Source organism: Rhea pennata, chromosome 3 (genome assembly GCF_028389875.1).
Source record: "Rhea pennata isolate bPtePen1 chromosome 3, bPtePen1.pri, whole genome shotgun sequence".
NCBI classification, from domain to species: domain Eukaryota; kingdom Metazoa; phylum Chordata; class Aves; order Rheiformes; family Rheidae; genus Rhea; species Rhea pennata.
Window position 1 is genome coordinate 127,789,584 of NC_084665.1, and position 11,607 is coordinate 127,801,190.

General features: G+C 46.7%; 1 protein-coding gene across 6 annotated transcripts in view; it reads right to left on the minus strand.

Annotated features, from left to right (window-relative positions):
- Window positions 1–11,607, minus strand: part of EXTL3 (exostosin like glycosyltransferase 3) — a 121,048-nt gene that overhangs the window by 11,601 nt on the left and 97,840 nt on the right. The window lies entirely within an intron of this gene.

Here is an 11,607-nt window from a genome sequence, read left to right on the forward strand (position 1 = left end):
AAAACATGGTCTTCAAAGACTCTGTTTGCCAAGGCTTATTTTTACCCTTTCAGTCTCCAAGCTATTGCTTCTGGCTGTCCATCTCTACTTCTAATTTTACTTTCTCCACCCCTTTTTCTTCTATAAATTACCTGTTGGCTGCCATAGCTGATAGCATGGTTACAGTTGATATGACAGAGCCCTTGATCACTGGTTGTCCTTAAGGGCCTTGCAATAATTTTAATAGTTAAAAGGTTGTTGGATTAAACAGCCTCAACTCTCTCCAAAGCACAGGGCAATGTTGCAATGCTCTACTGAAACTACTGGCATGATCCAAGCAGAAGTGGCTGCATTTGAGCAAGTTGATGAATGTTTGCCGACTCTGTGATCCCCAGATGGAAATAAATTGTTAGAGGATTTTCAAAAGCCAGTTCGATACAACAGGAATATCGGCCTCTCAGATTCTAAACCACAAACATGGACAAATTTCACCCAATGCCTGACAACGCCGTGTCAATTAAATTAAGTGGTGAAACACCTGGCTCGGATGCATAAGGAGACCTAAGCACTCGGATCTCACTCTGGAGAAGCATGGCTCCATATCATTGAGTATGGAAACGGCAGCAGACCTGGGGCAGCCTCCCCTCTCCCTCCTGATGAATCTTCTCTCTTGCCAGCTTGTGCAGAGATGCCAGAGCCCAATCCCAAGTGCCATCCCAGCTTTTCGCTTCCATTTGCTGCACCAAACCACCTCACTAACACTAGGTAAAATCCAGAGATGACATTTCTAACCAGCCTTCACTGCTGAGAAAGAAAACATGCCGAGAGACAGAACAAGGGCAGGCAACATCTTTTAACCCCTTTTGTAAAAAGCGCTTAAAAAATCAACAAAAATCATCTCCCAGCTGCACAGTGTGGATGGAGCACTCATCACAGACATGCTGTGAGGGCGGCCAGGTACAGCCTCAGTACCTTGTTCTCCTTAGAAGAGTCATACAAGAACCTAACACGGATACACAAATTGCAAAGCCTTGTCCTTACTTGGAAAAAGAAAAAAGAAAAAAAAAAAAAAAAAAACACAAAATTTTGAGCTGTTGAAGTCCAGATCTCTCTAACCCTTCATTCTTGTGAGGACTCCACTAGCCAACTCACACACCTCTAATTTCATTGCAGAAGACACATTGCTAGTCTCTCAACTTGCACTGAGAAGTCTGGCAGCACATGAACTGAGCGCTCAGTGACGGATCACGCAAGACAGAGCGTGTGTAAAAGTTAGCACGGCAATTTAGGATGACCCTTGAGGTATCCTTGTCTCACCGAGCCAGCCGTTGCAGTGCAACACCAGGCTGTCAGCATTAAACAGAAGAAAATACGAGACTGTCCACTTTAGAGACACATAAACCCACAATGGGGAGCCCAAGCACCTCCGGTGGAAGAAGAAAGTGCTGGAAACCAGAAGGACATTGTCTCAGGTGGTTACTGCAAATACTTTGTTTCTGTTTACAAAGTCAGGCAGAGCTTATCTTTCCATGACTGGCTCTTTGGCTGACAGCCCTGCTGCTTTAAACAACAGAGGCGTTTGTCAGGGCAAATCCTCGGTATCAGTGGGTAATTACTTCTTCAGCAGGTTCCTTCTCTTTTTCCTTAGTGTCTGTCAAGCAGGATTTCCTTTACAGCCATGAAAGGAGATGCAAGGCAGAGGAGGTGTCATTATTTTTAAATGTGTTAAAATTGGCACATTTCATCATCTTGAATATATTATGTTTATTTTGGGGGGGCAGCTGCAGAAGGAAGTCATGGCACCAGTTGATGGCTAGCAGCCATCCCATCTCACACTGCCGTCCCTCCAGATCGCACAGCCCAGGCAAGACCTCGAGCAGGAACCTGTGCAGGAGACCACTCAGGAAGGATTTTTGGAAACATAGAGTATAAAGTTTGCACACTGGGACTGCACCAGCCCCCTGGTGCGGTGATGGGAATCTCTACACTACAGACAACGTGGTCCTCTGTGAGAGATTTGAGGTTTTGATCCTTCTAAGATTTTAACTGTGTAAACAAATGTTGCCAAATTCCTTTATGTTCTACGTGCCTTCATCGCCCTTGCTGCAAGTGACTACCGAGTTCTTCACGGTTCTTATTGCTCAGCATGTAAAAGCTGCCGTGTCACATCCTAGTGGCACTTCAGCACAGATATTCACATTTATGGCAGAAGGCTTCAAGATGAACATCGTATCTCAAACAACAGGGAAAGGAAGTGAGGACAGACTATTACAACGAGCAGTTATTAAAAATGGTATATAACAAATCCAAGAGTCCATCAAGTTTGCAGGTAGATTATTTTCTAACAAGGACAGAGGATTTATTAATGTTTAGATTGCTGGAAACATCAACCATAAAGAGTACTCAGGCATGCAAACTTGTTTTTGGGATCCAGGTTTATCCAGATTAGAAGCTTTCTGGGGACCCCAGAGAGGGAAAGGTTGAGATCTTGCCAAAAAAGTTCTTAAGAGGCTGGAGGAAATGAAGATAACTCTCTACCAGCAAGTCAGTCCTCAAATCTATTAGCTACAGATGAAAGCTCTTTTATGAAACATTAGAAGAACTACCAAATCCATACCACAATTCCTTAATCAGCATTTCATCTTCTGCTTTTCTCTGGGATGAGTATAGCTCACGGAGAAAAGCAATTTCCATCAGCTCAAGTATCAGAGCAAAGGGGAAATGCACTTAGACCAAACACGCAAACCCATAGCTGTGCAGTGGGCGATTCCACGTACTTCAAAACTTGGGTTGCCTGGAGACTTCTACTACCTGGTGATCTATTTAAACTTCTCTTGCTATTCAACTCAGAAAATTAAAATCAAGGGGGAACAAATGCTCCGAGCAAGAGGCTGTTAACACATTACTAGCAAATATGTGGTTGTGATGAATACTCGTTACCATAACCACCTCCCACAACCCACAGTAGGAGCTGAGAATTAAAGACTACTGTGTTATAAATGAGGAAGTTCATATAAATTAGGCACAATTAAAACAAAGAACAACAATAAACCTTCCTTTTAAAATTCTGAAAAAAACAACCTAACTGGTGTTTTGAAACCACTATGCTTTCTCACCTGCATTCAGAAGAAAGAGGAAAACAAGCATTATTGCAGAGAATTATCTAGCCTGGAGCTGCTCCATTCCCAGTAAAGTGTTCTTCTTGTTCCCCATTAGCTCTCTTCTTCTACACCAAAAGATGGAGCTGTCCATTACTTTAGAGACCGAGGTAGGTTTCCACCACGCTAAAAACAAGCAGCTTGGGCTCCACTAGCCTGTGACACCAATGGGACTATTAGTCTGTCCCTATCAAAGTTGGAAACTCAACACTCCTGCCCCAAATGCTTTTATCATTCAGCCCATAACAAAAGATGTTCACATTTCCCAGCTGAACCTCAAAACTCCAAAGAGCTGCGTACAGATAAGCGCTGAGGACTTTGCTGAACTCTTCTGATCTGAAAATATGATCTGGAAGCCTTAGAAGGGTGGCTTCACCAGGTGTCTGTCTTTCTGCTGCTAGGAAATTTGGGAATAGGTGAAAATAGCTTCTCCTGCAGCACTTCTGAGAGCTTACAAGCTGTACAAAAGCATGTGTTAGAGGCCAGGCATGGTCTTCTGTTCTCTGTGGCTCATTTTCTCTCCTGCTTATTTGTAATGTGCCTTAGGCTAGTTCCTTATGCTCTTTGTGCCAGTTTTCCCAGCTTTAGGAGGAGTGAAGTATTCCTCACCTGATTTCTCACATTTTCTTTAACTCAAGGCTTTAAACTCTGGATGGCAGTGGCTTACAACTCCTGCTTTCTCTCCAGAAGTTGCTCATGCTCCCTAAAACCGTCTCCCTTTGCTTTCACCAGGGAAAAAAGACATTTTGTCCTTTTTGGGTACTCATGGTGAAACGGGACCGATTCCCATGACACTAGACAACAGGAAAGCAGAAGGCAGTCTGTTGTTCTGAATCCAGCTACTCCAGCACCTTTCCACTCATCAATTTGTGGATGAGATGAGCTTCCTCCTCCAAAATCACAGCAAGGAGCCAGGTACTGCTGCTTAAATTAAAAGGGGGAATGCTCTGTATTCACAGCACAGCAGGGAGATCTGTCATGCTTTATCGCTAGCTACAGAGTTTGATTTCAAGAGAACTGAAGAGAAGGCATTAATCAGAAAGAGGAGCGGAGAGCAGGTATGGGCTCCTCAGTGAGATACAGGCAGATATCGTGGGGAAAAGGGATAGCAGCGTGTCCAAGAGATGAATGCATCTGTGGCTGCCGTGCTGCAACACTGCCAGGCTACTACTGAACTGACTTGGAAATAAGTAACCATCTTTGACGGCTTATTGAACCAACATCTTTGCTGACTGATCCCATAGAGCTCTGGGAGGCATCTGTGAGCTACACCAGACATGTAAGAGCAAGCAGAGTGATTAAAATCTCTCTCCTGCTCCTCATCTCTTCCTCTTACCTTGCATCTAAGAGTTACCTTTCTCTTATAACCTTCCTGTGTCCTTCACAATTGCCTTCTTCATGTTCCAGTGCCCCATGAGGTCCCTCCTGCTCCATGGAACCGAAACAATATAGATTTTTTTCTTGTACCTATCTATTTAATACCAAAGGGCCAAAGCCAAATTCATGACCTTGATGATAACAGTTTGTCCCTTCCCTCCTGCATCTCAGGCTCCATTCATTTCTTGGGATACCACATCAAGTCACAGTGATTCTGGGAGACAAGACTGTCTTCACTGCATGAATCTCAATCCTCGGAGATGCAGAAAAACCATCTGGACAGAGTCCTGGGCAAGGTGCTCTAGGTGACTGTGTATGAGCCAGGGGTTAGACGATGATATCCAGAGGTCCCTGCCAACCTCAACCATTCTGTGATTCTGTGACCCTGGCTCTGGGACTTCACCAGAAGAAGGTTGTATCTCGCAGCAAAGTGGATGTCAGCATACAGTGCCACAAGAGCTGATGAGAGTTGCCGTAACATAAAATCACAGAACACAAATACGAGGTGAAAACAGAAGGAAATAAGCAGAGAAAACGCATATATAGGCTCAGGTTCCCCACTCGCATTTATTCCACTGGATGGAATAATTTGAGTACGTGAAGTATTTTCCTGCTATTTAAATAGACACATACCCACCACCTCTCAAACCCCAAAAACGGCATGACGTGCAGCCCTGGAAAACAATGTGGTATTTGCCGCTGCACTGACTCCGATGCCAAATCCCACCAAGCCTCTTTTGTCCTCGAGCTGTCGTGACAGTCTGCGCTCAGCAGTGGGGAGCGCTTTGAAAACGCACACACAGCTCTTATGTGCAAAGGCTTCGACACAGGCAGCCAGCCCCCACGCCTTGTCTAGACGTTTTCAAGTTGTCGCGTGCAATAAAACCTTTGACTGCGTGCGCCGTGGCGTGAAGCGAGGCTTCTTTCCCTCCCTTGCTCTGCGTTTCCAGGGCCCCAAAGTAACTCCTTCCTGCTGGCTACCAGCCCTGTTAGCTGCCTCCTAAGCCAAGAGATTTTGCAGAGGCGAAGCTACAGGAACGTTTTGTCTAAGAAAAAGATGTTACAAAACAGCATATGGCATGTGAGAGAATTAAGCAGCGGTTTTAGGCAACAGCGGCAGAACATCGCAAGGGAGCCCGAGTTAACATTCAGCGCGCAAAGCCCTAGGAAGTCGGCGCTGCCTGCTCGTTAGCAGCGTACGTTCACACATTGCTGCACTTTGCCTAGGCCCTGCAGTGACAAGCATCTGGATTTCAGCATCTCGGGTAAACCAACCAGCAAAATTGTCTACACAATGCTAAAAATACATACCCAGACAGCAAACTCGGAGGGATCTGAGAGGAAGCGACTAGCTGTGCAGCAGCACCGTTTGCCCAGCAGGCAGCAGGTGGGGCTATGTACAAGCGAGCAGCAGAAGAGAAAAATTTGGGCAAAACCACCCTGCCTTGCAAAACTGCGAGACGTTTTCTAACTTGCAAACCTGGAGCTGGGCCTGCCATCCTGCAGCGGGCTCCTTGTAAGAATGGGAATAAAGCTCTAAAAACTTGGCTGTCCACTCCCAAAGCTCCTGTCACACCCTCTGGTTAGACAAGTACCACCAGTCAGCGTATGAAACCTTCCTTCTCATTCACATCCTGCTACACTTCTATTTCTCTCCCATACAAGAACAACAACATTTCAAATTAAACCGATGACATTCATGAGGTAGGGCAAAGGTGATAAATGCCCAGTGGAAAGCTCTGGTTCACCAGGAACTCTGGCATGTGAGTTGTCCCAGCCAAGCAGGAGGAATCCCACCAAGGTGCAGTTAGGGACATGCTCAAGTACCTACCTGAGTCAGGTGCACAACTGACATATATGCAAAACTCCCAGGAAGTAAAAGGACCAAGTGGAAGGCTGCTGTGTTTGGCACAGAGAGTTTTATTCTCCCATTTTCCCTCTAGCGTGTTCTCCCCTGAATCACATGCGATGCTCCCATTTGGCCAGAGCTGTTGGTGACCATGCAAGCTGCTGGCAGCCCAAGTCAGGTTGCAAGGTTCATAGAATCATAGAATCAATAAGGTTGGAAGGGACCTCTGGAGATCATCTAGTCCAACCCCCCCCCCCCCCGCTCAAGCAGGGTCACCTACAGCATGTTACACAGGGTTGCATCCAGGCAGGCCTTGAACAGCTCCAGAGAAGGAGACTCCACAAATCTCTCTGGGCAACCTGCTCCAGGGCTCCTTCACTCTCACAGGGAAGAAATTCCCCCTCACACTCAGGCGGAGCTTCCTGTGCTTCGATTTCTGCCCATTGCCTCTCGTCCTGTCACATGGGACAACTGAAAAGAGTTTGGCCCCGTCCCCTTGACACCCTCCCTTCAGGTACTTGTACACACTGATCAGATCCCCCCTCAGTCTGCTCTTCCCCAGGCTGAACAGGCCCAGCTCTCGCAGCCGTTCCTCACAGGGCAGGTGCTCCAGCCCTCGGATCATCTTCGTAGCCCTCCGCTGGACTCTCCCCAGTAGCTCCATGTCTCTCTTGTCCTGGGGAACCCAGAACTGGACACAGGACTCAAGATGAGGCCTCCACCGGGCTGAGTAGAGGGGCAGGATCACCTCCCTCCACCTGCTGGCAACACTCTTCCCAATGCACCCCAGGAGACCGTTGGCCTTCTTGGCCACAAGGGCACATTGCTGGCTCATGGTCAACTTGTCATCCACCAGCACTCCCACGTCTTTCTCTGCAGAGCTGCTCTCCAGAAGGTCAGCCCCCAGCTTGTACTGGTGCCTGGGGTTATTTCTCCCTAGGTGCAGGACTCTGCACTTGCCCTTGTTGAACCTCAGGAGGTTCCTCTCCACCCAGCTCTCCAGCCTGTCCAGGTCTCTCTGAATGGCAGCACAGCCCTCAGGTGTGTCACCCGCTCCTCCCAGCTTGGTATCATCAGCAAACTTGCTGAGGATGCACTCTGTCCCCTCATCCAGGTCCTTGATGTAGAAGTTGAACAGGATGGGACAAGTTGAATAGGTTGGCTCTGTTTTCATCAGAAAACCAAGTGTGTTGGTGAAGGACAAGCACAAAAACTCCCATGGCAGGGGCGGCACACCACACACCACTGTTGCAGGTTGGGGAGGTATGATTCAGTATTGCTTTTCAGCCAAGAGCTGTTCCTCCTCTTCACCGGAAACATCACTTGGGAGTCCATGGAGCTCCTTATGGAGGAGATACCAAAGATCCTTCATATACTTTGGTTGGAAAGGACCCACAAGCCTAAGGACTGTTGGCGTTTCAGGAGTGGGACACTGTCCAAACTGAAGGGAAAGTCATGGAGCCACTTCCCCACAGTCCTCTCTTGATCAACAAGTGGCATTTCAAGAGCCAAGCCAGGCAAACAGGTCTGCAGATGCAAGGCTGGCCAAAGATTGCTCCTTTCTGAACAAGAGGCTAAACTGAATAAGCTTTCTCAGCCCACCACCGAGCCAGCAGAAAAGGACATTACACCACTGGAAATGGCTGCAGAGATCAAAGCTAGCTACTTACTATGTAACGAAGCTGCAGGAAAGGATTAGTCACCCATGAAAGCCACAGGAGCTGGCACTGGCAGCGAACCCAGCTAAATCACTCAGAAAGACCTAATGGCACACACTGCGTACCCCCTGGGAAGAGGAGAAAGCAAAACCTTAACTTCAAATGAGATGTTTTGCTTTGTTCTAAGGGCAGAAAAAAAGAAAAGTTAAAAATGCATCTTTGTCCAGGTTATCACCGCGTGCGCCGTTTAAGATGGACAGAAGTGGACAGAAGATGCTGGAGTCAGAAGGAAGAGCATGCAGGCAAGGAGCAGAGAATTGTCTGTATTGAGATTATAACCCAATTTACGGCCCCTCCTGAGCACAGTCTTCCCTTTCCTGGTCTGCTCCCATCTCCAGGGCAGGACTCACAAGCTAGGAAATGCAGGGCAGAGAAAGCAGGTGCCGAGGAGGTAAGGGAAGCTGTCGAGCACACAGTCTGCTTTCCTGGCATGGACCAGGCTCCTGGGGGGCTTTAAGGAAGTTTCTGAAAGGGAAATGGATAATTTAATTGCTGCATTAGAGGAGCCATGGCTGTTGGAGTGCAAGCTGCTCCAGAGCTTAATCTCCTTGTGCCTTAGCTGCTGAACAGAGGGCATATGTAACTCTGGCAGCCTTCTGAAATCCCCATTAAATACATTAAAACAAACTGTCTTGAGGAAAGTCTGGCTCTCCAAACCTGACACTTTCAGTTTTTTATGGAACTAAAAGCAGATCAGAAACAGGAAGAGTCTCCCTTGCCCCAACCTATGTCCTGCTCATGGCTGTGCAGAAGATGGCCAGGGAACCGGCTCAGGAGGACTTGAAGAGCTGCTAAAACCACGTGCAGGTTTTATCAAGCATTAAGGCTGTGCTTACTGCGACACTCCAAGTTTGCAGAGGAAACACATGTAAATGCTCTACAGCGATCAGCAACCAACAGCACATCAGCACCTGAGCACATGGAAAAGCTCAGCAGGATCTGCATCTACTTGGGTGCATTTTATTACCATTTGCATGGGCTGGGTGAGTAGCTTACTGGGCGTTTTCATTGGTTTGCCTTAACTTGTACTCATGTGCCTGAAAACACTGTCAGGGAACTGTAAAGCAGACAAGGAAGTTCTCCTGTCATCACTTCTACATTATTTAGAGCTCCTGAACATGATGATGCTGAAAGGGGTTGTTGGAAGCCTCTTGCCAAAGATCGAGCCAGATCCGCTCCTTAACGACTCCTACTTTATTCCACCGCCGGAAACCTCTCCAAGATGAATGTGTGTGCAGATGGGTGCCCGGGCACCGCAGCCAAGTTTCCCCATCTCACTCCAACACTAGCGCATCTTCCCACCTGTTCAGAATGGAGATCCAATCCAAAACTCCTTCCCTTGAGCAGGGAAAGGGCAGGAGCTCTCATGCGCGTGGCACAAGCATCGTCGTGCCTGGTACTCCAGCAACTGCAGCAAGGCTGTCTGCAGCGAGTGCTGCGAAAACGAAGCTGAATCGCTGGTGGTCAAAGGAGGGATCGGTGGTTTAGCAGTTTTTAATTCATTGCGGTATATTGGGGGGTTTTGCCAGCTGCCGCAGACGTCTGACGGATAACCAAACGGCTAGTGGTAGAAACAACGTGATGTTGACACCACATAAACGCTGCGGAGAAGCATCTGGAAGTTAAACAACGTTTGACGTGTCACTGCCGGCCCCAGCACGGCCACGCTCTCTAAGTTCTGCTTTTGGGGAAAGGTCTACTAATTACGTGCTATTGATACAAACGCTTGCAGAAGCAGGTTTTATAATTTGCACAAATAAGGGTTCTCGCTTAGAGCCATCTCTTCCCCCGTGACACTCCGTGAGGTGAGAAAGGAGCAATTTTCACAGCAGGTCCCGCAGCGGCTCCAGCACAAAGGCGCATTTAATTAGAGCGCAAGCACACAACTTTACCTTAAACGGTGCCGTCCCTAGTCACTTAAGCTCAGTACAGAGCCAGCATATTTCACCACAGACTCATGCAAAATGAAGCAATCTTACTGATTTTTCTAGTGATGATGCCATAGGCAAGAAATATAGAGCTAAGAAAAAGATTTAAAAATAAAATACGTCCCACAGCCCACCCCGTTTATCTCATCATCCAGGAGAGACTCAAAGACTCAACACAGCTTCAAGCCTTGCTCTTGATTAACTTACACCCCATCGGGGAAAAGAAACTGTATAATCCGATTCGTAAGACCACACAACACGACCAACCAGCACAGCTTGAAAACTAAGTATTGAGATTTAGAAAAACTGGAAGAAAACCCATACCTACTACCAGACCAATACATCTGACGCAGGCTAACCCAAGCACGCTGCTCAGCGGCAACTCAGACGCATGCGTCCAAGCCCCCGAAAAGCAAGTTGGCCTCCGACATAATTGATGCACAAAACAGGAACAAAGTAAAGAAAAAAGGCATTGATGTCCATCAACAGAAACATATTTTTCTTTCGCAAATAACACCCATTAGCAGCTCCAAAGAGAGCAATCCCCGCTCTTCGGCTCTGAAGGGGTGCACGGGGGTGGGAGGGTTTAGCAGACACAATGTGAAGATTTAACAGAATTCAAACATTCAACAGGACTAATATGAAAGATTATTTTGCAATTATCCAAGCAATTTTCTCTCCTCATTGTCTCTGGACCATAAGTGGTTTTAAATGTGAGCAGAAGGATTTATTCATCACAATAATAACAAAAGGAAATATTAAATCAATGAATCTCTTTGCACGAAGCACAAAGCTCACACTGCTATTAAGCTTCATAGCGTCCTGTCCCATAAACAACACACAGTTTGCCTACTTAAATACCATCTTCCTCTTTTATTTTTCTTCTAATTTGTAAAGCATTATCCTTTCATTTGTCCTCTAAACATGCCTGGATTCAAGCACCACTGTGTTGCTTTTTGTTAGCGGCATCATGCCTGCACTCTCTTTACGAGTGCGCTTGGAGATTTGTATTTAATACTGATCGTCAGCAACACCCAGGGCAGAAAGTTATGCTGAGATGACAGAAGTCTTGAGATAGAAAAAGAAAGAAAGAAAGAAAAATAACGTAGTGGAAGAAAAGGACCTGCCAGGATGGGAGAATTAGCTCCTTAAAAGCAGCATCTGCTCTCTCTCCTGCTTTCTCCAGGCACAGCACAGCTTCGGTGCGTCCCTCTTTTGTTTTTATAAAAGATTCATCAGCTAAAGTGCAGAAACAGCCACCACTTAAGTATTTATAAGGTGCCAACCATCCTCACAGCGTGACGCGGAACAAGGAGCCTAAGCAAAGATTTTCAATGCAGAAGAGTCGCTAGCTTTAAGCCCCCAGATTCATGTTGAGCTCCAAATATATAATTATTTTTTCAAGGGTGCTAAACACGTGGCACCTGTAAAGATCTCATATTTTTACAATTTAGGCTCTCCTCAATAGCTCCTGCATTTCCTAACCCCAAGGCCACAATAAGATTTTTGTCATGACAGCAATTCATCTCACCTAAGCTCACACACATGGAGCGATCGTGTCTGCCTCTGAGCTACTCACTGGCCTTCCTTTAAAGTCG